At 42.8% G+C, this 27,241-nt stretch overlaps 1 non-coding gene across 1 annotated transcript; it reads left to right on the top strand.

Moving 5' to 3' along the window:
- Positions 1 to 9,403: 9,403 nt before the first annotated feature.
- Positions 9,404 to 9,478, top strand: Trnat-ugu. Its single transcript has one exon. It is a non-coding gene; the product is annotated as a tRNA-Thr (tRNA).
- The last annotated feature ends 17,763 nt before the right edge of the window (positions 9,479 to 27,241 follow it).

Below are 27,241 nucleotides of genomic sequence, written 5' to 3'. Positions count from 1 at the left end.
AAGCCTTTCGAAAACCCAGAAATATGGAATCGATGTGGAAGCCCTTGTTAATAGCACTCAACTCTTCATGCGAATAAAGAGCTAGTTGTATTTCACAAGAACGATGTTTTCTATATCCGTGTTGACTGTGTGTCAATAGACCGTTTTCTTCGAGGTAATTCATAATTTTCGAGCACAATATATGTTTCAAAATCTTGCTGCATATCAACGTTAATGATATGGGCCTGTAATTTAGTGGATTACTCCTAGTACATTTCTCGAATGTTGGTGTGACTGTGCAACTTTACTGGCTTTAGGCACGGATCTTTCGTCGAGCGAACGGTTGTCTATGATTGTTAAGTATGGAGCTATTGCATCAGCATACTCTGAAAGAAACCTAATTGGTATACAGTCAGACCAGAAGACTTGAAGAAGTGATTTAAGTTACTTCACTACTCCGAGGATATTTACACGTTACTCATGTTAGCAGCTGTTCTTGATTCAAATTCTGGAATATATGCATCTTATTCTTTTGTGAAGGCATTTCGGAAGGCTGTGTTGAGTGTGCACTCTTGTTTCACCAAACCATTAAATAAGAAAATGTACCCAGTGGGTATTTTTTGTGATCTGTCCAAGGTTCAAAAATGGCTCTGAGCACTATGGGACTCAACTGCTGTGGTCATCAGTCCCCTAGAACTTAGAACTACCTGAACCTAACTAGCCTAAGGACATCACACGCATCCATGCCCGAGGCAGGATTCGAACCTGCGACCGTAGCCGTCGCGCGGCTCCAGACTGTAGCGCCTAGAACCGCTCGGCCACTCTGGCCGGCATATATGGTGTTGCCACCTGAATTGTCCTACCACTTAATGACCCTGAGCATTCGCTTGGAAAGAAAAAAAAAACGTTTAGTGGACTGGGTTCAGTTCAGGAAAAATTAATGAAATTTTGATATGCCTTGATAACTCTTGATCAGTTCTGTAGGAGAATCTGCTTGGGAAATGCTCTTACAGACACTAATAATCACATACGTTTGAACTGGCCTGGAAGAGCCTCCATAGGAAATTGGATAGGTAACGGGTGCATTATTGAACATCAGAATGGCTTCCTTTATACATTTATTTCAGGATTAATTCTTTAAAGGGAACCACATGAACAAATGTACATTTAACAGAAAAAACTTAGCCCAGCATGGAATGTTGGCACTGAATATTGCTGGTAAAACGAACTGAAATCCCTACATGAGTAACACAATCGTCTGAAATCGGGAATGCTGTAGGAAAGATAGATCAAGCACGCATACTTTCGGACTAATCATTCGTCACAGAGAGAGAAGTTGTTCAATAATTCAGTACAGAAAATAAGATCTAAATTAGGTTGGAGAGAAACTAGCCCCGTTGGTCTAATACTTTAACAGAAAATTATTGGCAGATCTATAGTTAATTACTCCAGATTGCAATTAAGAACAGTGAATAAGAAGTAAGTCCTGAAAACAAGTCTTCCAGAAGGTGGGAGTCACCGGAAATCACTAGTAACCACGTGGCTGCCGACTACAAAGAAAAGTCGATGAAATATAAAAAGAAGCCTCACGACAAGAAAGAGCACGCTATCAGACAGTGCACGAGAATTTATTTAAGCAAATAAACTAATTCATTTTCAGACATAGAATACTAAAGCACGACATTATGTCAAAGAATCCAAAAGGCTATGGGCGCAGCACAGAATTAAAGTGAAACAATAAGTTTCGTGGAGAAGTGTGTTTGCACAAAATGCGCAAAAGTTCATATTAAATTGCATTGTGTATACGGTGAATAAAACTGACTGTTAATGTGAGTACGAAACAAGCACTGCAAATAGAGTAGCTCGTAGGTCACGATAGCTATGCAATTTGGAAATTTGCCGTTTATACGTACACTCCTGGAAATGGAAAAAAGAACACATTGACACCGGTGTGTCAGACCCACCATACTTGCTCCGGACACTGCGAGAGGGCTGTACAAGCAATGATCACATGCACGGCACAGCGGACACACCAGGAACCGCGGTGTTGGCCGTCGAATGGCGCTAGCTGCGCAGCATTTGTGCACCGCCGCCGTCAGTGTCAGCCAGTTTGCCGTGGCATACGGAGCTCCATCGCAGTCTTTAACACTGGTAGCATGCCGCGACAGCGTGGACGTGAACCGTATGTGCAGTTGATGGACTTTGAGCGAGGGCGTATAGTGGGCATGCGGGAGGCCGGGTGGACGTACCGCCGAATTGCTCAACACTTGGGGCGTGAGGTCTCCACAGTACATCGATGTTGTCGCCAGTGGTCGGCGGAAGGTGCACGTGCCCGTCGACCTGGGACCGGACCGCAGTGATGCACGGATGCACGCCAAGACCGTAGGATCCTACGCAGTGCCGTAGGGGACCGCACCGCCACTTCCCAGCAAATTAGGGACACTGTTGCTCCTGGGGTATCGGCGAGGACCATTTGCAACCGTCTCCATGAAGCTGGGCTACGGTCCTGCACACCGTTAGGCCGTCTTCCGCTCACGCCCCAACATCGTGCAGCCCGCCTCGAGTGGTGTCGCGACAGGCGTGAATGGAGGGACGAATGGAGACGTGTCGTCTTCAGCGATGAGAGTCGCTTCTGCCTTGGTGCCAATGATGGTCGTATGCGTGTTTGGCGCCGTGCAGGTGAGCGCCACAATCAGGACTGCATACGATCGAGGCACACAGGGCCAACACGCGGCATCATGGTGTGGGGAGCGATCTCCTACACTGGCCGTACAGCACTGGTGATCGTCGAGGGGACACTGAATAGTGCACGGTACATCTAAACCGTCATCGAACCCATCGTTCTACCATACCTAGACCGGCAAGGGAACTTGCTGTTCCAACAGGACAATGCACGTCCGCATGTATCCCGTGCCACCCAACGTGCTCTAGAAGGTGTAAGTCAACTACCCTGGCCAGCAAGATCTCCGGATCTGTCCCCCATTGAGCATGTTTGGGACTGGATGAAGCATCGTCTCACGCGGTCTGCACGTCCAGCACGAACGCTGGTCCAACTGAGGCGCCAGGTGGAAATGGCATGGCAAGCTGTTCCACAGGACTACATCCAGCATCTCTACGATCGTCTCCATGGGAGAATAGCAGCCTGCATTGCTGCGAAAGGTGGATATACACTGTACTAGTGCCGACAATGTGCATGCTCTGTTGCCTGTGTCTATGTGCCTTTGGTTCTGTCAGTGTGATCATGTGATGTATCTGACCCCAGGAATGTGTCAATAAAGTTTCCCCTTCCTGGGACAATGAATTCACGGTGTTCTTATTTCAATTTCCAGGAGTGTATTTGCATTTAGAAGACCCCTTTAGGACGTTGGAAATGGTACATCGAAACCCATGGAATCAAATTTTTCTGCTAAGGATCGCAAGGCGAAAATAAAACTAATCCTTTTGATGGATCCAGTAAATTATGGTCACATAGAAAAGCCTACGTCTGCAAAGAAGGTATAGGTCAAACTGAAAAACCCATTCGAAGATGAAGGTTTAACCAGAAAATTAGGATTACTTCATGAGCCGATAACTACAAGATGGAACAACTGAAAAAACGTGGACGAATACGTGAATAATTTCAATATTGGTATTCAAATTACAGAAGAATGGATTGGCACTTCATTGTTAACTGGGCTATCGCAGAAATATTCACCTATGATTATTGGTTTGGGAAGTTCGGGAATACCCATTGCAACAGATGGTGCGAAGATAAAGATTCTACAGGACGTAAAAAATGAGCCAGATTCTTATGATCCAAAGATAGAAACAGCATCGGGTCTGGACTCTTATGCTAGAACAACAAGCAGCCACTGAAAAGCTTCAGGTGCCGGAAGATTGAATATTTTTCATCTCAGCGTAGTGAAAAGTTGAATATCAAAGAAAAGAAGCATGTTAATTCTTGTAGTCTCGAGAGGAAAACTACCCATAAAGGTACGGCATTTTCTACTTTTTATTCTTTTAGTGAAGCGAGTGAGGATCATGCAGAATGGTTTCCAGATGGAGGAGCATAGTTAAGATGGTCAACAAGGTTATCTTTGATGAAGAGGGAGCCAAAATAAGTGACTCTTGTGACGATATTGTAGCCACTGCAACTAATGTAAGCGATATTTACAAATTAAATACAGTTCAAGATTATGCTGAAACTGAAAATCATCCTGTTTATGCTGCAAAAGATTTCTTCTGGCATAGGACACTTGGACATTTGAATAGGCGAAGTATGGCCATATTGTAGAATATGGCAATTGGGATGGAAAATTATGGAAAGAATAATATACAATGTGAGATGTGTTTGCAAGGAAAGCGGGCCAGACCGCCATTTAAATTAAGTCAGTGCAGATCAATATAAGTCTTGCAACTCATTTATACAGATCTCTCTGGGCCTATGGAGAATAAATCCTTACGAGTTAGCTACTATTTCCTGACATTCATAGATGATTTTTGTAGATATATTCGTGTTTACTTTATAAGTACCAAAGATCAAGTGAGTGATGTATCTGCTATTTATTACAAAATTGTCGAAGGATAGATGGGAAGAAAATTAAAATTATTAGATCAGAATGTATAAACAGACAGTTTAAGGAATGAAATGGATATCAGGAATTAGACTACCATTCACAGTAGTACCTCTCAGAATTGAGTTGCACAACGTGCCAGCAGTACCACTGTAGAGAAGACAAGTATGCTAAACGATGCTGAGCTACTTAAGTGTTTTTGGGCAGAAGCAGTGTCAACTGCAGTGTATTTATTTACAAATCACCTACCAAAGCTGTGAGAAACAAGGAATCCAACACACTCTGACTCAGAAGAATTTCGCTTTGTTATACACATAAGTTGGCGAAGCTGTCCAGATATTCAGAGAAACTTACACTCAGTTCAAAAACATACAGACTTATAGGAACACCGACACATAAGGGATGCTGTTAAGAGCTGTAAAAGTTGATGTTATACCTGAAAGTCAATGAAGCGACTTATGAAGAGACCCTTCAACTCTCTCTTAATTTGGTAAATAAAAACCACACTATTTTCAGTTCTGTGCAACAAGTGGAATAATACCAGCAAGTAATAAATGGCTGGCGGTAAGTAGGGTAGAATGTAGCACATTGTAGGATGTACGTACTGAAGAAAAATTGAAATAGAAGAAAACGTATTGCTGAACTGCTCAAACATTTTTACACTTAGTATTATTATGATGTTGGAAAGAAACATATTTTCACTCATTAATGCCTTATAATACAATTTTCTGGTGTTATTTATCACTTGTAAAGAAAGTATTGATTGTACAAAAAAATGGTTCAAATGGCTCTGAGCACTATGGGACTTAACATCTATGGTCATCAGTCCCCTAGAACTTAGAACTACTTAAACTTAACTAACCTAAGGACAGCACACAACACCCAGCCATCACGAGGCAGAGAAAATCCCTGACCCCGCCGGGAATCGAACCCGGGAACATTGTACAAAAGCGAACAATGAGAGTAATGTGTTGTACTTACCTGCAGTAACCTTGTAGATGCTGCACTTACGCAATATGAGTACTGACTACTGAAATTCGTCAAAAATAATGCTACACAATACAAGGGGACCATAAAACATTGACATTTCACTCCTGTCTCCTAATATATCTCCTGTATTATCTATTTTGTTATGACAATTGAAGTATAGCTTACTCCAAGTCTCTTATACAATAACATAACAGTTAGCAGCTTCTAGAAACGCCGTTGTCAACACTAAATAGATTTTTTACCAAAATGCTGAATTCATTACTGTCTCCCAGAGGTAAGCTTAACTTGCAGACCTACAGCTCTTACGCTGTTTCAATCATACTACACAATAAGAAATTCAAATAACGTGTGACTGTTTTAAAGTACCGGGAACTATAAGATTAGTAATGTAAGCCATATTGTGTTCAGATGACCAAAGTTTTCTGATAAGCATGCAGGCAAAATAACTACCGATATGATACTTCAAATATTTGGCTGAATTATGCTAGATGAGCAAATAAAATTTACACAGTCCTCCGCAGTGAGTGTAATTCTAATAATCACTTGCATAATGACTCTTGTTAGCAGACGGCTGCGAGAAATAGATCCCTATGACATTCAGTATCTGGCACTTTGCAAAACTATTTGGTAAATAGTAGCTGTTGTGTATTTGTTTTGTTTTAGCTACACATATTAAATAAAAGAAATTATTGCAATGCTTTTCAGTTTGACCTGTCGGATGCTGTCCCCAAGTTTTCAATCAAATACTTCACTCGTGCAAAATGTAATTGTTTACATAACATTCTACAGTTGACCAGTAGTTATACTTTAATTATTATATTTTAATTAATTGTATTATATGTTTAATTGCAAATAAGTTCTTTCTAGAAAAGTATAACCTTTTTATCTTTTTCTTACTTATTTCTTATTCTACTTTAGTGTCATAATCATACATAAACATTGACGTAAAAAGTTCTGAATAACTGTAACGCTACAGCCTTTTCTTACCACCACAGAGTCTTGTTAATGAATGGAGAAATGTTAGAGAAGACATACCTTGGGATAACCTAGTCTCACTGATGCAATGAAGTCTTCAGGCACTGATACACTGAGACAAAATGGACGATCTTGGTAATGGCGTACCTCCAAAGCTTAACTTCAGTTAAACTCAGATTAAAATCCAAGGTAACGGAGTTTTGCGCTGGGAGTCCAACGTTCGATATTTAGCGACACGCTGAAAGTTGTAACGCCCCTCTATAATTCCTGTACGCATAATTCTTGTCATAGAGAGACCAGTTACAAATTTCTCCTTGCCATGTACTCTGTTAGAGCTAAGACCTCGCCGGTCTGCACTTCTCTTATTTGGTCTGACAAGTGCTCTTGACAGTCTGTTTGTGAACTTAAGTCTCAAGGAAATTTCCAGGTCGTAACGCCACACTATGTGATCGCCCTGTGATATTTCTTACTTCCGAATAACTTCGGGTACATGCACGTGAATCCTTCAGTCTTATCCATTATGATGAAAAATGTTAAAACATTTTCCTTCCAACAGCGTCTATAATGCGTCCTTCGTGCTGTATCATTCAGTTTATTTACTTAGAAGACGTTGACAAAATTTTGACAAATTCGTTCATTTGTTACATACTTACTGTTGAAAGGCAAAGATGTTCGCCGCTCGATTGTCAGCGATATAACGTCCTCTGTCAGTAACTTTATTCCCAAAAGCGTTTAGCGATAAGCTGTATCTCTTTGTATATAAGTATGTATATATTATGTATCTAGTCTACTTCTTTCGGCAGATTCATATGCCAGAGATTAACAGTGGAATAATTTCGTTTATTTCATCTTTGAACAGTTAAAACTATAAAGATCATATAGATCTTGCCTCCTGTCAAACTAATTTCTCCCACAAACTTTCCGATGCAAATACCACGAAAAATTGATTTCACTTTCGACATCAATGGACCGAAAGCGCTATTTCTGATTGTTCAATGATTACGTATCTACAGGGGGTTATATACTTTCAACAAATAAACTTCTGAAACAAGGCTTTCCTCATCCAGTTAACCATTTAATTCGAGTGATTAATTTAACCTTTCAGAACAAATCTTTGAATGTTCACCGACCGGAACTACGTTACCTTCTACACTAAAGGTCTCCAACAGATAGAAATTTATCACTGGCACTTCTACAGTCTATAGACGTCACCCTTATTAAATAACCAAAGAAGTATGCGTTTTTAGGTCCTTGATAACAACAAAGTGGACTTTTGCGGATGGCTGTCGCCAGTCTTCGTTGTGGCCAGCTTCTTGGCTTTCATTGATAACGGCTAGGCATCGATTTTTCGACTTCTTGTGCCTCTCTCGCATCTGCATTGGCTCGAGTTCTCTTTTCATTCACTTATCTACAACGCAAAACACATACATACTTAAAACCTTACTGCTAAGAACATATTAATTAATCCCTCCTGTTGGTCGGTAGTGGACGTCGTGCGATAACATTAACTTGTGACTATCACCATCCCTGGCTGCAGGAACACTACACTTCAGTCCGTCACGAATCTCAACTATTGCGGACGGGTGCTAGAATAGGAGTCCGATGTCCAGTTACGGCAAAACACAATTAATACAATCAACAGTTCACGCCCTTTCGAAGTTTATTTTATCGGAGCTTGAGGATTCCTTTTAATCGACAAACGCAATATATAAAATGCACAAAGGCCCATACAATCGTAGTTTTTCGCTCTGTAAACTTCACTTTCGTGTGCGTATAAAGTAAATTGCTTAAAATCTTGGCCTCTCTTTAATACAGCCCTGGAGAACAAATCACAGTTCCATACACTTCAGCACATAGTTAACATAGTTCACAGTTCTTATCAGGAATTTTCATTTATTAAACTTCCACGTCCCACGTAGTTTATATCTACGAGTGCAGTGCTTTTAATAATCTTCGGATTTAACTCAAGAGTAAGCTCCATTTGTACAATAATGCCCTCTAGGAAATTGGTATTTCACAATTTCGACGACGCCTTTACTTAGGTAAATACAAACAACCAAGACGTCTCTGCGGAAGTAATTCTGAAACTACTCACAGTCCAAGCTCAAATCCGTTACCAAAATATCTCACAATGAAATTAATATACCCACATTAGCGCGTCCGCAACACTCGCGCACTCTCCTTCGAACACAGCCATTTTTTTCCTCTTCTTTCGACAACGCTTTACTTACATGAGATATATCCCACACTGGGCCATCGCATTACTACCTTACATACAAAATTTTTCAGAGTATATAATACCAACATAGAATATATTTGAATACTATAAATTAGAAAGTATCTACATGCCAAAAGTGAAAAACCGGGAAAGGTTGATACACATGTTTTATTTCAGTATAGGTTGTTAGTAAGAAAATGAAATACATTTTGTGTTAGACATTATTCATATGGACGTGTTGTGTAAGAAAATAATTATGAAAATTCACTGCTCCAATTGAAAAAACCTACCTGAAAAAGGATATATGAAAAAGGGTGTATGTGCCAGTTAGAATAACGTATACAAAGGTCTATGTCCAAATGTGTATTACTAATTTATGTGTATTACTAATTTGACTCTCTTTGTAGAGCATGTGGCACAGCCTAATGTAACTTACATTGTCCGAAAGAACAGACACTATGTCCATGTAAGTATATAGTTCTGGGAATACCGGCCATGACCTTCCTCTTCTGTGCGGATGCACACACATTACCCGAACTCTTGCGGGACTTGGCAAGAATGTCTTCCACGAGTAATGAGTGTGTTGGGTAGGGACACTACGAATATAGTGTGTGGACATATAAGATGAGAATGTGGGTCTCGCGGGAGGCGTGCGCTAGATAGTCCGTGCAGTCGCACTATCCTCTGTGCCCTCGATGGCTCAGATGTATAGAGCATCTGCCATGTAAGCAGGAGATCCCGGGTTCGAGTCCCGGTCGGGGCACACATTTTCACCAGTCCCCGTTGATATATATCAACGTCCGTCAGCAACTGAAGTTATTAATATATAATTCTAATCTGTAACTGTGGTGTCAGCGCTCCAACCATCAACTGCCATCTCATCTGATGGTCGGCAGTTGATGGTTGGAGTGCGGACACCACAGTTACAGATAGTCTGCGAAAACCAGTTATATTGCCCACTGATGCAATGTATGTGTGGATTGTGATAACCCCTACAGCATCAACTACGGCCTGAAAATGGCGCATTGAAGAGCCCAAAACTGGTAGCTATACAATAAATAAGATCATGAGGACGACTGTAGATGTTTCGTTTTCATACAATAGCGAACGGCCGGTCCAGTCAAAAGAATGGACATACAAGAGCAACTGATGGTTGGTTGGTTGATTTGGGGGAGGGGACCAAACAGCGAGGTCATCGGTCCCATCGGATTAGGAAAGGAAGTCGGCCGTGCCGTTTCAAAGAAATCGTCCCGACATTTGCCTGAAGCGATTTAAGGGAAATCACCTAAAACCTTAATCAGGATTCCGGATGCGGTTTTGAACCATCGTCCTCCCGGATGCCAGTGCGCCACCTCGCTCAGTATTGATCGAGGGTACTCTCACGGCACAACGTTATGTCACGAACGTCTTGCGTTATCATGGTTACTTCTCATGTGACAGTACTGCAGTGCTCTTTTCAACAGGACAGTGCTCGTGCACGTGTCCCTGTGAACTATCTGTTTGATTTTGAGATACTCCCCCGGCCAGCAAGATCCCTAGATCTGTCCCGAATAGAACATATGTGAACAAACATGGTCGTCAACTCTATCCCAGTGATAGTATCCAGTATTTCAAAGACCAGTTAGAAAAGTTGTGGAGAAGCTTGCTTCAGGAGAGAATAAAACGCCTTTATGAAACTCTTCCCAAACGAATCGCGCGTGCAACCTGCCCAGAAGGGATGCAACGTCACTGTGGTACGTGGGCTTGTATAGGTACTTGTAGTAAGAGTAGCAGGGAACAGGCTGGCTAGCAACATAGAATATAGCTTTAAAGGTGACATGGAGGAAGTAGGAGCAGCAACAGTACACACTCGTGTGGAGTTAGTGAAGGTTTTACTGCGCCATGATCAGCCCTCTCTGTTGGCCTTCTTAACAAAGAGACGAGCGGATTGCTTTTCACCGAAAGAAGGTCTCGTATCTGTTCTGTGCCTAATGGTGCAGTTGGGAGAAGGAAAAGCTGAGAACCTTGCAGAAAATGTGTGAGAGTCCACAAGCACACACGAAAAAACTCCTGTGATTACTGGAGTCCAAGGTGCAAATTTTTTGGGTTAGAATCAGGTTACAGAATGATGATATCGGAAGAAATTAGAGCAGAACATTAAAGGATTGAAAAACAAGATAGACGAGCTTGCTGTAAGCATAGATGATGAGGAAAATTCTGAAGTGATAGATGTTCTGTGCCTCTCTGAACACTACTTAACCTTTGGGATGGGGAAGTTAAATATCAGAGGTTATAGGCTATCATTATTTCGTGTAGAGCTAACATTGGAAAGGAGAAGTTGCAGCATATGTAAATCTTGAACACAAAGTCAAAAAATATTGAAACAAATTCTTTTTGTGTTGATCAGAACCTAGAAGTGTTGATCAGAACTTACAAGCGTGTGCTTGTCAGTTGGTACTGCAGAATACGTTTCTGGTATTATTCAGTTAATCCTGCTAATTTTGAAATCCGAATTGTAACTCTGCGATTGCGCATTCCGACAGAGAGCGTTCATATAGTACCATACAACATTACGCATGCACGTGCGTGCCATAGATGGAGCAGTATTCGAATAGGGCGCAAAATTCGACAGAGTTCGCTCATGTAGCGGTTGCCTTTGCGCATGCTTCTCCATACCAGCTATTGGTATAAAGGTTACGATGCGAACTAGCAATCTCTAGGGCAAAACACTCACCTGAAGATTTCTGAATAGTTGTCAGCCGAAATATCGTGGCAAGAAGTCGAGGTTATCCGGCTGCAATCCCGAAAATTCATGGACAACTTCTCTGATAATTGTAACAGTCTATAGATACCCTCTAGGAACTTTTCGACTGTAATCTAGACGCATTACTGAACTATCTGTGAGACAACAGGAAACAGTACATGATGCACAGTCAGTGAAAATAATCAGTATGGAACATTACAGCCCTGAGGCAGTTTCATACAAAGCAATGCACAGGACGAGGTATATATACAAAGAGATGCTAATGTTGAATTCATTTTATTCCGTAGCAAACTCGCTCCAGCCTTTGAAAGTTGCCTTCTTAAAAAGTTATCCAGAAGAACAATTAAAAAAAAGTAGGCAATAGATAACTAAGGGAATTAAAATCTCATGTACGAGGAAGAGGAAAATGTATATAAAGACCAGAATAAGTCAAGATTCGACATTACTTGCATACTACAAAAATATCGATATATTTGGAGAAAGGTCATAAAAAGGTTGAGAAGTATGTACATCCTGACATAAATTAATGACGCAGATAATAAGGTTAAAACTAGATGGGATAGTGTCAAAAAGTAGACAGGACAGGCAGTCAGTGTACAAGATTCCATAACAATTAAAGTAAATAACAATGTTGACTGATAATTCACAAGTAGCGAATACTTTAATAATCACTTTCTGAATGTAACAGGATTAAATCATTCATTTAAAGCAAGAGAATGCGTTAAAATGTCATTCCATGAAATCTTAAGCAATTACAAGTAGCACCAACGTCCGTCACTGAAATTAATACAATTATAAAAGGTTCTACAAACCTAAAGGTCGTGTGGTTTTGATCGGATTTCGAACAGACTCCTGAGAAGTTGTTCCCTCTTAGTAAGTAATGTCCTTAGTGATATGTGGAATGCATCACTGGCACAGGAAATTTTTCCAGGAAGGTTAAAATATGTGACTATTAAATCTGTTCATAAGAAAGGTGACAAGACAGACTTAAACAATTTCCTTAAAGACGTCTTATTCCTAAATAGTCAAAAAGTAATGTATTCAACTGTAGTCTCAACTGAAGTGAAAGCAATTTACTTCGCATATCACAGATTGGATCACAGTAGGGTTGCTCTAGAGATAATGCTATTTATACATTAATTCATCAAATAGTACAGAAAAATAAGGTTTTATGGAAGTGATGACTTTACATACATGTTCTGAATCATGGGTAACAAACATAATGCAAAAAGTTGTGCTGAATAATTCACCAGATGTTGGAAGGGTAGAAAACATTAGCGACTGGGAAGAAATCACAAAGGGAGTCCCATAGGGTAAACGACCTTCCACGTAACATTCAACTAGCAGAATTTGTCCTTTTTTGCAGGCGATAGTAGTGTTATAACAAATCCCATTAGAGGGAAAGGGACGGAAGTGATTGTAAATGTTAATTTCCAAAGAACTATAAAGTGGTTCTCTGAAAATGGGCTCACCCTAAATTTTGGAAAAAAAACACACTATATTCAGTTCAGTACAACCAATAAAGTGGTAATTGATGTAGCACGTGGAAAAGGATTCTGTAAATACGATAGAATGCTTCAAATTTTTGGGTATACTTATTGACGAAACTTGAAGTACACACATCAAAAAAAGTTTTGCATCATCCCAGTTCCCAGATCTCCTGAAGATAGACGTTGACTATGGATATTGTATCACAGATGCAGCCCATTTGACTGTTCAGAGATGTCACTAAACCCGCCCAAAGATGTAAACAACCATGCATGAGACGCGCATGTTAGACGGAGGGGGTCCGACAACCGATCACTCCCAGTCATTCCAGCAGAAAGGACGTAAATGGCTCATGTTGTCTGTAGTTCAACCATGCCTAGACGGTCAATACCGCGGTTTGATCGCGTCCGCATTGTTACTTTGTGCCAGGAAGGGCTCTCAACAAGGGAAGTGTCCAGGTGTCTCGGAGTGAACCAAAGCGATGTTGTTCGGACATGGAGGAGATACAGAGAGACAGGAACTGTCGATGACACGCCTCGCGAAGGGCCCCCAAGGGATATTACTGCAGTGAATGACCGCTACCTACGGATTATGGCTCGGAGGAACCCTGACAGCAACGACACCATGTTGAATGCTTTTCGTGCAGCCACAGGACGTCGTGTTACGACTCAAACTGTGCGCAATACGCTGCATGATGCTCGATTTCACTCCCGATGTCCATGTCGAGGTCCATCTTTCCAACCACGACACCATGCAGTGCGGTGCAGATGGTCCCACAACATGCCGAATGGACCGCTCAGGACTGCCATCACGTTCTCTTCACCGATGGGTGTCGCATATGCCGTCAAGCAGACAACCGTCGGAGACTTGTTTGGAGGCAAACCAGACAGGCTGAATGCCTTCCACACTGTCCAGCGAGTGCAGCAAGTTGGAGATTCACTGCTGTTTTGGGTGGCGTTATGTGTGGCCGACGTACGCCGCTGGTGGTCATGGAAGGCGCCGTAACGGCAGTACGATACGTGAATGCCATCCTCCGACCGATAGTGCAACAATAGCGGCAGCATATTGGCGAGGCATTCGTCTTCATGGACGACAATTCGCGCCCCGATCGTGCACATCTTGTGAATGACTTCCTTCAGGATAACGAGATCGCTCGACTAGAGTGGCCAGCATGTTCTCCAGACATGAAACCTGTCGAACATGCCTGGGATACATTGAAAACGGCTGTTTATGAACGACGTGACCCACCAACCACTCTGAGGGATCTACGCCGAATCGCCGTTGAGGAGTGGGACAGTGTGGACCAACAGCGCCTTGATGAACTTGTGGATAACATGCCACGACGAATACAGGCATGCGTCAATGCGAGAGGACGTGCTACTGGGTATTAGAGGTAACGGTGTGTACAGCAATCTGGAGCACCACCTCTGAAGGTCTCGCTGTATAGTGGTACAACATGCAATGTGTGGTTTTCATGAGCAATAAAAAGGGCGGAAATGATGTTTATGTTGATCTCTCTTCCAATTTTCTCTACAGGTTCCGGAACTCTCGGAACCGAGGTGACGCAAAACCTTTTTGACGTGTGTATGTTACTGAGCTTTGCAAACAACGAAATTCAGCTACTTTTGCTCGTCGTATAAGTGCTAATGTTGGAATCAAAAGAATTAATTTCAATTAATTTCCTGAGATTTTTCCTATTTCCACTAATTTTTTTTTGAAATAATTTTCTGGAGTTACCACTTACCTTAGAAAGAAAGTATTGATTACAGTAAAGCGAACATTACGAATAATATGTACAGGGCTATTACAAATGATTCAAGCGATTTCATAAATTCACTGTAGCTCCATTCATTGACATATGGTCACGACACACTACAGATACGTAGAAAAACTCATAAAGTTTTGTTCGACTGAAGCCGCACTTCAGGTTTCTGCCGCCAGAGCGCTCGAGAGCGCAGTGAGACAAAATGGCGACAGGAGCCGAGAAAGCGTATGTCGTGCTTGAAATGCACTCACATCAGTCAGTCATAACAGTGCTACGGCACTTCAGGACGAAGTTCAACAAAGATCCACCAACTGCTAACTTCATTCGGCTATGGTATGCGCAGTTTAAAGCTTCTGGATGCCTCTGTAAGGGGAAACCAACGGGTTGGCCTGCAGTGAGCGAAGAAACGGTTGAACGCGTGCGGGCAAGTTTCACGCGTAGCCCGCGGAAGTCGACGAATAAAGCAAGCAGGGAGCTAAACATACCACAGCCGACGGTTTGGAAAATCTTACGGAAAAGGCTGAAGCAGAAGCCTTACCGTTTACAATTGCTACAAGCCCTGACACCCGATGACAAAGTCAAACGCTTTGAATTTTCGGCGTGGTTGCAACAGCTCAAGGAAGAGCATGCGTTCAGTGCGAAACTTGTTTCAGTGATGAAGCAACATTTTTTTCCTAATGGTGAAGTGAACAGACACAATGTGCCAGAACTGCGAGCTCGCATCAACGATGCTTTCGAACTCATTGATGGGGACATGCAGCGCCGAGTGTGGGAGGAACTTGATTATCGGCTTGATGTCTGCCGAATCACTGAAGCGGCACATATCGAACATTTGTGAATGCCTAAAAAAACTTTTTGAGTTTTTGTATATGTGTGCAAAGCATTGTGAAAATATCTCAAATAATAAAGTTATTGTAGAGCTGTGAAATCGCTTCAATCATTTGTAATAACCCTGTAGTGTTCACTCATGGATGTCATTTAGGTACCTCTTACAGAGGTAAGTATTTTAACTGTGCAATCACAGTACATATATTCGCTAGTGAAATTCGTTATAAATAATCCATCACAGCCGAAGAAGAACAGCGAGGTCCACACCTACAACACCAGAGGGAACAACTACTTTTATTACCCGTTATTATTAAAACTTTAAGTGGCTCAGAAAGGAGTTCAATATATAGCAACAAAAATTTTTGATCTTTTGTCTAGCAACAGAAAATGTCTGACAGATAGCACAGCAGATCTTAAATATAACCTAAAATCTCATCTCCTGGACAGCTTCTTCTATTCCATTGACGAATTTGTACGTAGTGGTTAGAAAAATAGTGTATTTGCATGAGCAGAACTAAAAAACTAAAGTGTTCATTAATGCTACCACTAGTCGTGTACACATATCGTGTAAACTGACTCGTTCCACACCATTTCGATAAAAATTTGTTCATATATCTAAGGAACAGGTGACTAATTAACCAAGTATTTTTTAAGTCTTATTCGATATTGTAATCAGTGATATAACATCACATACCCTGTCAACTCGTGGTTACCTTCAGGATGCTTCAATCTTTTTGCTTCACTCTTTCTGTCAGGCAATGTAAAATAAACTCCGTGCCGCAGAACTTGTGCTGCGTATGTAACACTATATGGCAAATACTTTGCTGTAAATAAGGTTAAAGGGAAAGTTTAGCGTTAGCATGAAAAGTGAAACACTCTGCAACATCACACCGGATCCTCGCCTCACTGCAGCGGGGCCTGGCAGTCTGTGCTGTGATGTTTGCGTCACGCTGCCACTGCAGGTCAGACACCTGCTGCGTTGCGTCATCGCTGCAGCACCTCTGCGGGCAGACCCAGCGGGCGCTAAGTTTGTTAGCGCTCGCGGCGCTGTCTGCTTGTGGCACGTCGTTAAGTGCCTAAGGTACTGGCACTTTACTGTTGCAGTTGTCCGTATCGTCATAAGTAACGGCACTTTTGACAGGAACATTACGTATACGTGCTAGTTTCGATTAGCACTGTTTCCAATGGGTGTTATACAATGAAGAGCCAAAAATGATACCTCAAATCCTTCAGGGCCGTCCATAAATCCGTAGAAGTACCATGGGGTGGAGATCTCTTCTGAACAGCACGTTGCAAGGCATCCCAGATATGCTCAATAATGTTCATGTGTGGGGAGTTTGGTGGCCAGTGGAAGTGTTTAAACTCAGAGTACTACTCCTGGAGCCTCTCTGTGGCAAGTCTGGAAGTGTGGGGTGTCGCGTTGTCTTGCTGGAATTGCCCAAGTCCGTCGGAATGCGCAATGGGCATGAATGGATGCACATGATCAGACATGATGCTTACTTACGTGTCACAAGTCAGAGTCATATCAAGACGTATCGGGGGTCCCATATCGCACCATCTGTACATGCCCCACACCATTACAGAGCCTCCGCCGGGTTGAACAGTCCCCTGCTGACATGCAGGGTCCATGAATTCATGTGGTCGTCTCCATACCCCTACACGTTCATCCGCTCGATATAGTTTGAAATGAGAGTCATCCGACCGGGCAACATGTTTCCAGTCATTGACAATCCAATGACGGTGTTGACGGGACCTGGACAGGCGTTAAGCTTTGTGTTGTGCAGTCATCAAGGGTACAGTCCGCGGCTCGTGGTCTTGCGGTAGCGTTCTCGCTTCCCGCGCACGGGGTCCCGAGTTCGATTCCCGGTGGGGTCAGGGATTTTCTCGCCTCGAGATGACTGGGTGTTGTGTGTCTTTCATCATCATTTCATCCTCATTCACTCACAAGTCGCCGTAGTGGCGTTAAAGAACTTGTGGAGCGGCGGCCGAACCGCCCCGCGAGGGGTCTCCCGGCCACAAAATGCCATACGCTCATTATTATCAAGGGTACACGAGTGGGCCTTCGGCTCCGAAAGCCCATATCGATTATGTTTCGTTGAGTGGTTCGCACGCTGACACTTGTTGATGGGAAGCATTGAAATCTGCAGCAATTTGCGGAAGGGTTGCACTTCCGTCACGTTGAACGACTCTCTTCAGTCGTCGTTGGCCTCGTTCTTGCAGGATCTTTTTCCGGCTGCAGCGATGTCGGAGATTTGATATTTTACCGGATTCCTGATATTCACGGTACACTCGTGAAGTGGTCGTACGGGAAAATCCCCACTTCGTCGCTACCTCGGAGATGCTGTGTCCCACCGCTTGTGCGCGAACTAAAACACCACGTTCAAATTCACTTAAATCTTGATAACGTGCCATTGTAGTAGCAGTAACCGATCTAACAACTGCACCCGACGCTTATCTTATATATGCGTTGCTGATTGCATCGCCGTATTCTGCCTGTTTACATATCTCTGTATTTGAATACGCATGGCTACACCAGTTTCTTTGGCTCTTCAGTGTGGTATCTACAGCAGATAAAATTTACTATTTAGGTAACAGGATATTAACTAACTATGTCTCTTCAGTTTCAGGGATCAAAAAGTAACATGTTAAAAAAACGCTTCGTCGGCTCCACTGCAAACTCAGTTTTAAAAGTAGGTATCTGCTGTACATTCATATGACTACAGATTTCCTTTTGAGATTACGTAAGTTACTTTCGCAATTTAATCCTCCTTCACAGTTGTCGATTCTAGAAATTTTCGAATACGTTTTTCATGATGGAGTAAATAGTTTACTGGAGTCAAATAAACTATAGATAATAACTGAGGCGCTGAGAACCGTAATTACCGAAAGCACACCGTCATCGATATTGAGACTGTAGCATAAATGCATGCCCGTGACATCTGTAGATCTCACGGTGAACCAGGTTTGTCTGTATCTGTAGGCTCGCGTTGCTTATACTAACATTCACGAAAAACCACTTCGCCAATTTCATTTCCATATAAGCCCAAAGAAGAAAGCGTAATTTTGCTGTTCTGCACTTCTCAATTGTTATCTACGACTGCCAACATAATTTAGTGGCTACATCATGAACGTAGTAGGAGTGCTTCTTAATCGGAGGTATGTAGGCAGTTTTACCTGAACCTGAAGCCACAGATTGTGCTTAAAGCAGGTGATCATAATGGGGACCATGAAGTGTTGGAATAGGTAGTAATTGCGTATGTTGTGCATTTAGTGTCTGTTTTTTATGTTATGGTTCTAGTTTCACATTAATTACAATCCAAACAAATGTGGAAAGCCAATACTGTAACTAGCCTATATTAGAAAATTTTGTAAATTAACATTAATAAAATATACCATCCTAAGAATTAATATTTCATAACTTACAGCGCATAAATTATTTTTTCGGAGGAAATACAGTATGTTGAGACTTGGCTAAAAGACGGTTCAGCTCTATGAGACTGGTGGTTTGTCTACAAATTTTATTTTCACAAATATCTATTTTTCTCAAAACTTTGTGTGTGTGTTTTGAGTCCTTGCGGTTTTCAAAGCCTCAGTTGTACGCTATTTCAAATTCTGTCGTTTTTTATGAATAGCCGGTTTCTGTGACCGAGTGGTTCTAGGCGCTTCAGTCTGGAACCGCGCGACCGCTACGGTCGCAGGTTCGAATCCTGCCTCGGGCATGGATGTGTGTGATGTTCTTAGGTTAGTTAGGTTTAAGTAGTTTTGAGTTCTAGGAGACTGATGACCTCAGATGTTAAGTCCCATAGTGTTCAGAGCCATTTGAACCATTTTATGAATAGTTATAAACATACGAAATTCTCTGAAGATATCTAATGAAATGTCAAGTCTTCAGAAATTCATGTTTTCAAGGAAACAAGAGCAAGAAATTTCTCCTTACTGTCCCGGCACAGAACTCAGGAATCTGTGCAGTGGTATTTATAGTACTCTCTTATTCAGCGATTCTGAATTGAGTTTTTCGAAATTTACCTAAATGGTTTCAGCCAAAGGCCGCGATGATTCCTTTAAAAACCGCAACCACTTCCTGCTCTCATCCATTTCCAACGGAGCTAGTGCCTTGTTTTGGAGAGGAACTGGTTTCTATGGTGCCAGATGCCTGCCCAATTTATAACAGACGACATGGATGTTTGGTAGTGTGTGACAAAGTGTTACATTCAGTTCTCAAGCATGCGTTGAGGCTGACTGTCTTTGCTTTATATAGTTACTATGAATTTGAATGAAATAAATAAAATGAGGACAGAAAGTGAAGGAATTGGTTGGTTCCAGCCGCACAGGGCATTGTGGTAACGCAGTAGCGAAAGCTGAAAATATCTGGCGGATTGGGACAAAGTAAGACCTTCAGATTGCTGGTGTAGGGTGTAAATAGTGCAAATTGTGTCAGTGACAAAACTAATTAGACAGTCTGGAAAAAAATGAGGCACCCAGGAGGGGAGGAGGAAAAGAAACTCCACGAGTTGAGAGTGATTCGAAAATCGAGCTAAATTTGCAAAGAACTTGGCAGTAAGAGCCCATTTACCAGTATGACTTCGTGTCCCCTGTGACGTGAATGAATGCATGCACTGATTGAATTAGGAAGGGTGTGTAAAGCCATTTTATTCTGCCTTGAGGCAAACTGCCCACAGCAGTTGGAACTGGTCTCTGATTTCCAGGATACTGGCACTGGGACGGAGTTGACGCCCGAGCTGGTCCCACAAACGTTGCATCGGGTGCAGATCTGGGCATGTTGCTGTTCGCGAAAGTACGTCAAGATAACTCAGATAGTTCATAAAGACACGTGCCATCTGTGGACGAGGTTTGTCGTGTGAAAAATGACACAACAACACTGTCGCATGAGATGGAACACTTGAAAATGCAAGATGTGCATGACGAACCATTTTGCCATCAGAGCTCCCTAATTGACTCCAAGCCATGACCGGAAGTCATACCCGATGGATTCCTCACGCCGTGGCGCCACGAGTAACGCCGCTGTGTTTCTACAAAACGTTGGAAAAATGGGAACTCTGTTCAGTTCTGTAACATTCTCGTCGACGATGGTTACACGGGGTAGTGCAGATCCACGATTCAACGTTGAACACATTGCGTCGCTATTCATCAGCACTCTTTGCTGCCCAGTCACGGCATCACTCGAGAAGCAGCCGTTTGCGTTGTGATGTAAACGGCAGCCTAAGCATGGAGGGGTAATGTCCTTATTCAGCTGCTGCTAGTTTCATAATGGTTCAAGTGGCCCTAACCACCATGGGACTTAACATCTGAGGTCATCAGTCCCCTAGACTTGGAACTACTTAAACCTAACAAACCTAAGGACATCACACACATCCATGCCCGAGGCAGGATTCGAACCTGCGACCGTAGCAGCAGCGCGGTTCCGGACTGAAGCGCCTAGAACCGCTCGGCCACAGCGGCCGGCGCTAGTTTCCGACCAGTGGTGCGGGATAACACAGACCATTGCTTTTTCACGGCTAGAGGCTCAGATTTGAAGGCACTACAATGATAATACGGCGATCCTGCCTTGTGGTGGTCAGACGTGGAGGACTGGGACCTTGTTGTGGGTATCCCTGCCCTGACGTATCCATGCAGTCCAACATCGGGCCACTGTCACGTCAGAATACCCCACAGATCTGGATACTGCATGATTCGATCAGCCTCCAAAATGGAGACCCACAATCAGTTCTCTCTCAAACTAAGTAAGGTGCTGATAACGCTGTCTCTTATGAGCACACAGCATCTCCGTGTCATTCACAGTGATCACTCAATATCTGTCGCAGTTCATGCCCCTTATATCCCATACTAGGCCTGGTAACAACACTAAACACTAACAGCACTAATGCTCCATGGTGCCCTTCTACCTATCATAGGGAATTGCAACTCTGATGGTGTGTACGTGTACGAAGTTACATTGACATCCGACCATGTCTTCTGGGTGCTAAATTTTTTTCTGTCAGACAATGGGAAAAAAAGACGCACCATGAAGAAATTATCCGAATGGAACAGAAATCGCTAGGTTGATGTACATGTACATACAAATGATTACAGTTTCAGAAAAATTGGATGATTTATTCAAGAGAAATAGCCTTACAAACTGAGCAAACCAGTAACGCGTTGGTCCGCCTCTGGTCCTTATGGTTTTTATGCCGGCAGTTGTTGGATGCCCTGCTGAGGGATATCGTGCCAAATTCTGTTCAACTGGCACGTTAGGGCGTCAGATCCTCGGGCTGGTTGGAGAGCCCTGCACTAATGCTCAAACATTCTCAATTGGGGAGAGATCTGGCTACCTTTATGACTAAGGTAGAGTACGGCAAGCACGAAGACAAGCAGTAGAAACTTTCGCCGAGTGTGGGCGGTCGTTATCTTCTCGAACTGTAAGTCCAGGATGGGTTGCCATGGTGGGCATTATCGTCGACGTACTGCTGTGCTGTAAGAGTGCCGCGGATTACAGTCAAAGAGGCATGCTGTGAAATGAAATCGCACCCCAGAACCTTACTCTTGGTTGTCGGGCTGTACGACGGGCAACAGTCAGGCTGGCATCCCACCACTTCCAGACCATCTTCAGACACGTCTTCGCTCTTTTCGAAGTGGGACTCATCAGTGAAGAGTTTAGCGAGGGAGATACCAAACGGAATGTGTCCGACACCACAACAAACGGGCTTACTGGCGTACAGAGGTCAGTGATAGTCGGCACAAGCGACGCCGTGAGCTCAGCCCCCTTCCTGAGAGCCTCCTATTAATGGTCCTTGTGGTCACTGACTCAGCAGTTCCACGACATATCCATGATAACGACGAATCCGTGGCTCCGAGTGCCTCTGTGACGATCGCTGGTTCCTTACCTTCTGTCACCACTCTAGATCGATCCCTTCCTTCTTGACGCTGTGTTCGTCCATGGTTTACCCACTCCTGCCAACCTCGTCAGACTGTGGCCCCTACTCAAATGTCGAGCGATTCCTTGAGCCGGCTTCTTCGAGCTCAACTATACGTCCTCAAAGCTGATATTTGCGTATATTGTTCACACGCCTGTCTGCGAGACATAGTTACTGTCGAACTGAGTACACGGAATGAAACGGGCTAAGACTGTATGTCCTGCTACCGACATGTCCCCTGTTTACCCTGCTTGCCAGCTGCGCGCTGAAATTGCGCTGCAGCGTCACACACATTCATCCGTCGGCCGCCAAAGTTTACGATTTGAATTTTCCGTCGATACCTTATCAATATCAGTTCAAAATGGCTCTGAGCTCTATGGGACTTAATATCTGAGGTCATCAGTCCTCTAGACTTAGAAGTAATTAAACCTAACTAACCTAAGGACATCACACACATCCATGCCCGAGGCAGGACTCGAAACTGCGACCGTAGCAGCAGCGCGGTTCCAGACTGAAGCGCCTAGAACGGCTCGGCCACAACGGCCGGTCCAATATCAGTTTGTGACCATTTTGCATAACTGCTTCGTGCTGCGTCACTTGAATATATAAATTTCCGTTAAGCGCAAGCTCATACACCATTCAGTTACTGTAGATGCTCAAGAAGAGTATGCAGGGGATGGTCCTAATGCTGCAGCGAAAGAGCGCGGTGGCCTGACTATGTCATTTTTGCGATGAGAACTTTCGCTTAATATCTTGTATTTCAGTATTACTTCGGTACATTCTCGTTCTTGGAAACGGTCACTCAGCACGAATGGAAACAGGGTATTCTTATTTTCTACTTTAGCTCTCGTGGCAACGATTATTGTATATTTCTTTGCGATCTTTAGAGTGTAATATACTGTTAAAATGTTTCATACATTCATGCACTTTCTTTGCGCGGGTCAGCGAAAAGTAAAATCTTGCACACAAATAAGTGATACATAGAAAATGGGTCAAGTAGGTGTGTTTCTGGAAGTGATAGGATGGTGAAAAAATTGGGGCAGAGATGCGACTGAGTCAGAGATATGAGGACGGGGGGGGGGGGGGGGGGGGCGCAGTGATACCAGTACTCACAAACACTGCCGGGAACCCACATCAGGAGGAAAACGGTAGACATTGCGTCAGCCTAGTATCCAGAGAACAGGTTATAATTAGCGATTCCAGGACAGGACGGTAAAAAAGACGTTTACGACGGCTGTTCCGTACCTTCACTGATGCACTAACGTGGCTTTCTATTCGCAGCAGTGACTACTCCTATTATTAGCAGATATTAAATTTATTGTACATCCAGGTGCGACATGAAATTGTGCAATTCGCACGCGGTCTCAGTGACAAATTACAGGTCGCACACGTTTTAGTAGCGAGAAGGCCTTTGTTTTATGATAATCGTATCGCTGCCGACATAAACGGTGGCTCGTAATGCGTACGTCGCCGCACGGCCACTAACCTTGGATCCGAAACCGGGTCGATGCCGTAAACACGCAACGCGCTGCCTTTATGCGATTGCCTATGTCCGGCGACCATTAGTTCAAGGGATCTGTCCTAATTGCGACATGCGGCACTTGCGGAGATCGCCACTCCCACAGTTAAGATCTCTTTCATCGTAGCAATTTGTCACATGGAGGTGAAGCATTTGTATATGAGAGATTATAATCTAGGCGTAATTTAAACGTCGTGCATACTGCCCGCTGCTTTTTGCCGGAAGTTTCGCTAGCCAAAGCCCAAAGACAAAGATAGGAATACAGGTTGGAGTTATGATCCGCCGCGCAATTTTAACTTGCTGCGAGTAATCAACACATGAGTAAAGGAGATTCATATCGAGTGTTCAGCATTCTCCGATCAGCGTCATATCAGACACGTCCTTGTTTCGAAGCGTGTCAAAAGTGACACCACTGTTGCATTTGGACTGTTTGTGACAGAAAGCGTGATCTCGTCACTGAAAAAAATGTTCTGTTTCCTGGCGAATAGCGTGCGATTGCGTCGCGGAGGTAATAAAAGGTGTGGAGGACATGCTGAGCGAGTGGCACAATACCGAGTAGTGAAAAAACGAACGGGTCTGATCTGAGCCACAACATTCCACCAGTGCTCCCAGCAACGACGTATCCTGTCGAACGAAAAACTAGCATAAGTTGCAATTTCACTTTTTTTTATTCACTCGGTGATTAGTTTTTGGGCCGGGAGCCATTTTCGAATCATCATAATATAGTTAAAAACGGTATTTACGAAAATGCAAAAACCATGTCAGAAATGTGCAAATGAACAGTTACAGGACATGCAAATAAAAGTTATCTGTAGGCGCTCTAACTGTTCGTTTGCACATTTCGGACATGGTTTTTGCATTTTCGGAAATACCGTTTTCGACTGTATTACGATGATTTGGAAATGGGTCCGGGTCCGAAACAAATCATTGAGTGAATAAAAAAGGTGAAATTCGCAGCTTTGGTTGGTTTTTCGTTGCACTAATTAACAGAAGTTGCTGACCTACAATAATTCCACCATGCTGGATGTTCGTATCCTGGCGAATCATGTTTGTAGGTTCTTTAAATGGCCTACACATATAAGTAAATCTTTGTAATGATTCTTATTCGCGCCGTCCCCGTGCGTGCAGCAAAGATATCGTATATACAGTTATACCCGAGTAAGCTGACAAAAAATTGAAAGCTGTACTGTGAATTTTTTATATGTCAGTTGTTTCGGTCTTATGAGCTGGTGCGATGTAAAGACGTACGTACTTGCTCTCTCCCAATATCGCGTTCATTAAAAGTAATAATTTGCGGAAGTCACAAGTTCTCCTGCCGAGCTACGTCCTAATCTCCATATGCCGATGCGACGAGGACTTCGATTTTTAAATGGACCTTTACGGAGAAGAAGTCAACCCGAAGAGAGAATACCCGAAGCAGTCACGCCGGCGTTGTTTTACATCGTTAGGGCGACGAGGTAAATATCTAGCCTTACACCAAAACTCAAAGAAATTAGTATTCAGTAAATGTTCCAGAACTGCGACAACGTTTCTTAACCCGCACGCATCCACACCTGCGTGCGTTTCAGGACTTACAATTTCTGGTGCGGCTGAACGTGCATTAGCATAACTATGTCAGCTCTGAACTGTTCACATTATCTATCTCCCTAACCACTGTACACGTTACGACGATTGCACCATTATTGGAAACAGTCACACTCTACTATGGATTTATCCTCGTACGATCCTCTTTTCATTGTAACGGGTGATTGTGCAGACTAGCTTATGAAGTCCCCAGACTGCAATGAAGATGAATTAATTATATACGTAGATATCTAGGTTAAGTGCACGAATATGAGTAGACTGTCTTCTTAAAAAGGTATAATTGAACACCTCGCAAGCACACAAAAGGAGCTGCAATTAACTCTCCTGGTCAACAATTCTGCGAGGTCCTAGACAGCAGGCAAGCGATACATGTTAGCCCTTGTGATAATTCGATGTGTATCAAGGTGCTTGAGGGTGGAAATCTTGTAAAATATTGCAGGAGGCGACTTCAATGAGATTCTGGCCGCACGCAGCAGTGCTGTGTACTGTTAAGTTCAAATGGTTCTGAGCACTATGGGACTTAACATCTGAGGTCATCAATCCCCTAGAACTTAGAACTACTTAAACCTAACTAACCTAAGGACATCACACACATCCATGCCCGAGGCAGGATTCGAACCCGCGACCGTAGCGGTCGCGCAGTTCCAGACTGTAGCGCGTAGAACCGCTCGGTCACTGGGGCCGGCTACTGTTAAGTGCTACGACGCGTGTGAGAAGCGGAAGCGGCGTTGTGCGTCGCACTGCGTTAGCATCCAGTGGTCAAAATTGTACGAACTTTGGCTGTCAGATCGTAAAGTACTTCTTTTCCGCAGCATTGTTTGGTTTCAGGATCGTTCCAATATTTATTACGTGGAATAATAAGCAAAAACGATTCTATCTTCATTCAACAAGAAAATTCTAAGAATTTGTGTAATATCGGTGCAGTTGTTAGCCGTTGCTATAGAAACCAGAGATATGATAACATTGCCGTGTAGCAAATTGCGGTAGTTTCTGTATATAGGCTAGATGACTTACTCTGACTGGAATTACAATTATCTTCAGTTTTAAGTTCTTAATCTGATAATTTTTCAATTCAGTATAATATTTATCATTGATGAAGAACTTAGTCTTCATTTGTTTAGAAAACATCGAAATAATTCGGCGTATATTTACGTAGTCGTAATGTTGCAAGACGAGATATATTGGCAACTTTCTGCTTTGCGTAAAACTCACTGTTCCAATCACTTTTCAAAGTAAGCAGTCCTCATTTAAATAATCTTGAGGGCACAAATGAAAGTAGGGTTTGTCGGTCCTATCTAGTTTCAAATTCATATCAGAAATATTTTTTATCTTCAAAAAAAGTTGAAGTTGGTTCATTTTTCTCCATGGAATGCAACATATGCCAAGTGTTAGAGTTGTATTTTACTCAACATATATATAGGAACACTACTGAACACTGAATGAACATACGAGTAATTTGTCAACAATAAATAATTACCAAACAAAAACTACGGACACGACGATTTCTCAGTATTTTCTTTTTATTGAACACAAACGAAACTGTAGTCAACACAAGGAAAAACAAAGAATATCTAACAAAAATGCCTGTCGATATTAAATACTCTCTGCCAAACCAGCGATTCATCTTCTATCTTTTGCGCCAGCTACTTGCGCAGGGACTGATGTCGCCACAGACGTTTACATTACAT

Source organism: Schistocerca piceifrons, chromosome 5 (assembly GCF_021461385.2).
Source record: "Schistocerca piceifrons isolate TAMUIC-IGC-003096 chromosome 5, iqSchPice1.1, whole genome shotgun sequence".
NCBI lineage: Eukaryota > Metazoa > Arthropoda > Insecta > Orthoptera > Acrididae > Schistocerca > Schistocerca piceifrons.
This window is presented reverse-complemented; position numbering and strand designations above follow the sequence as displayed.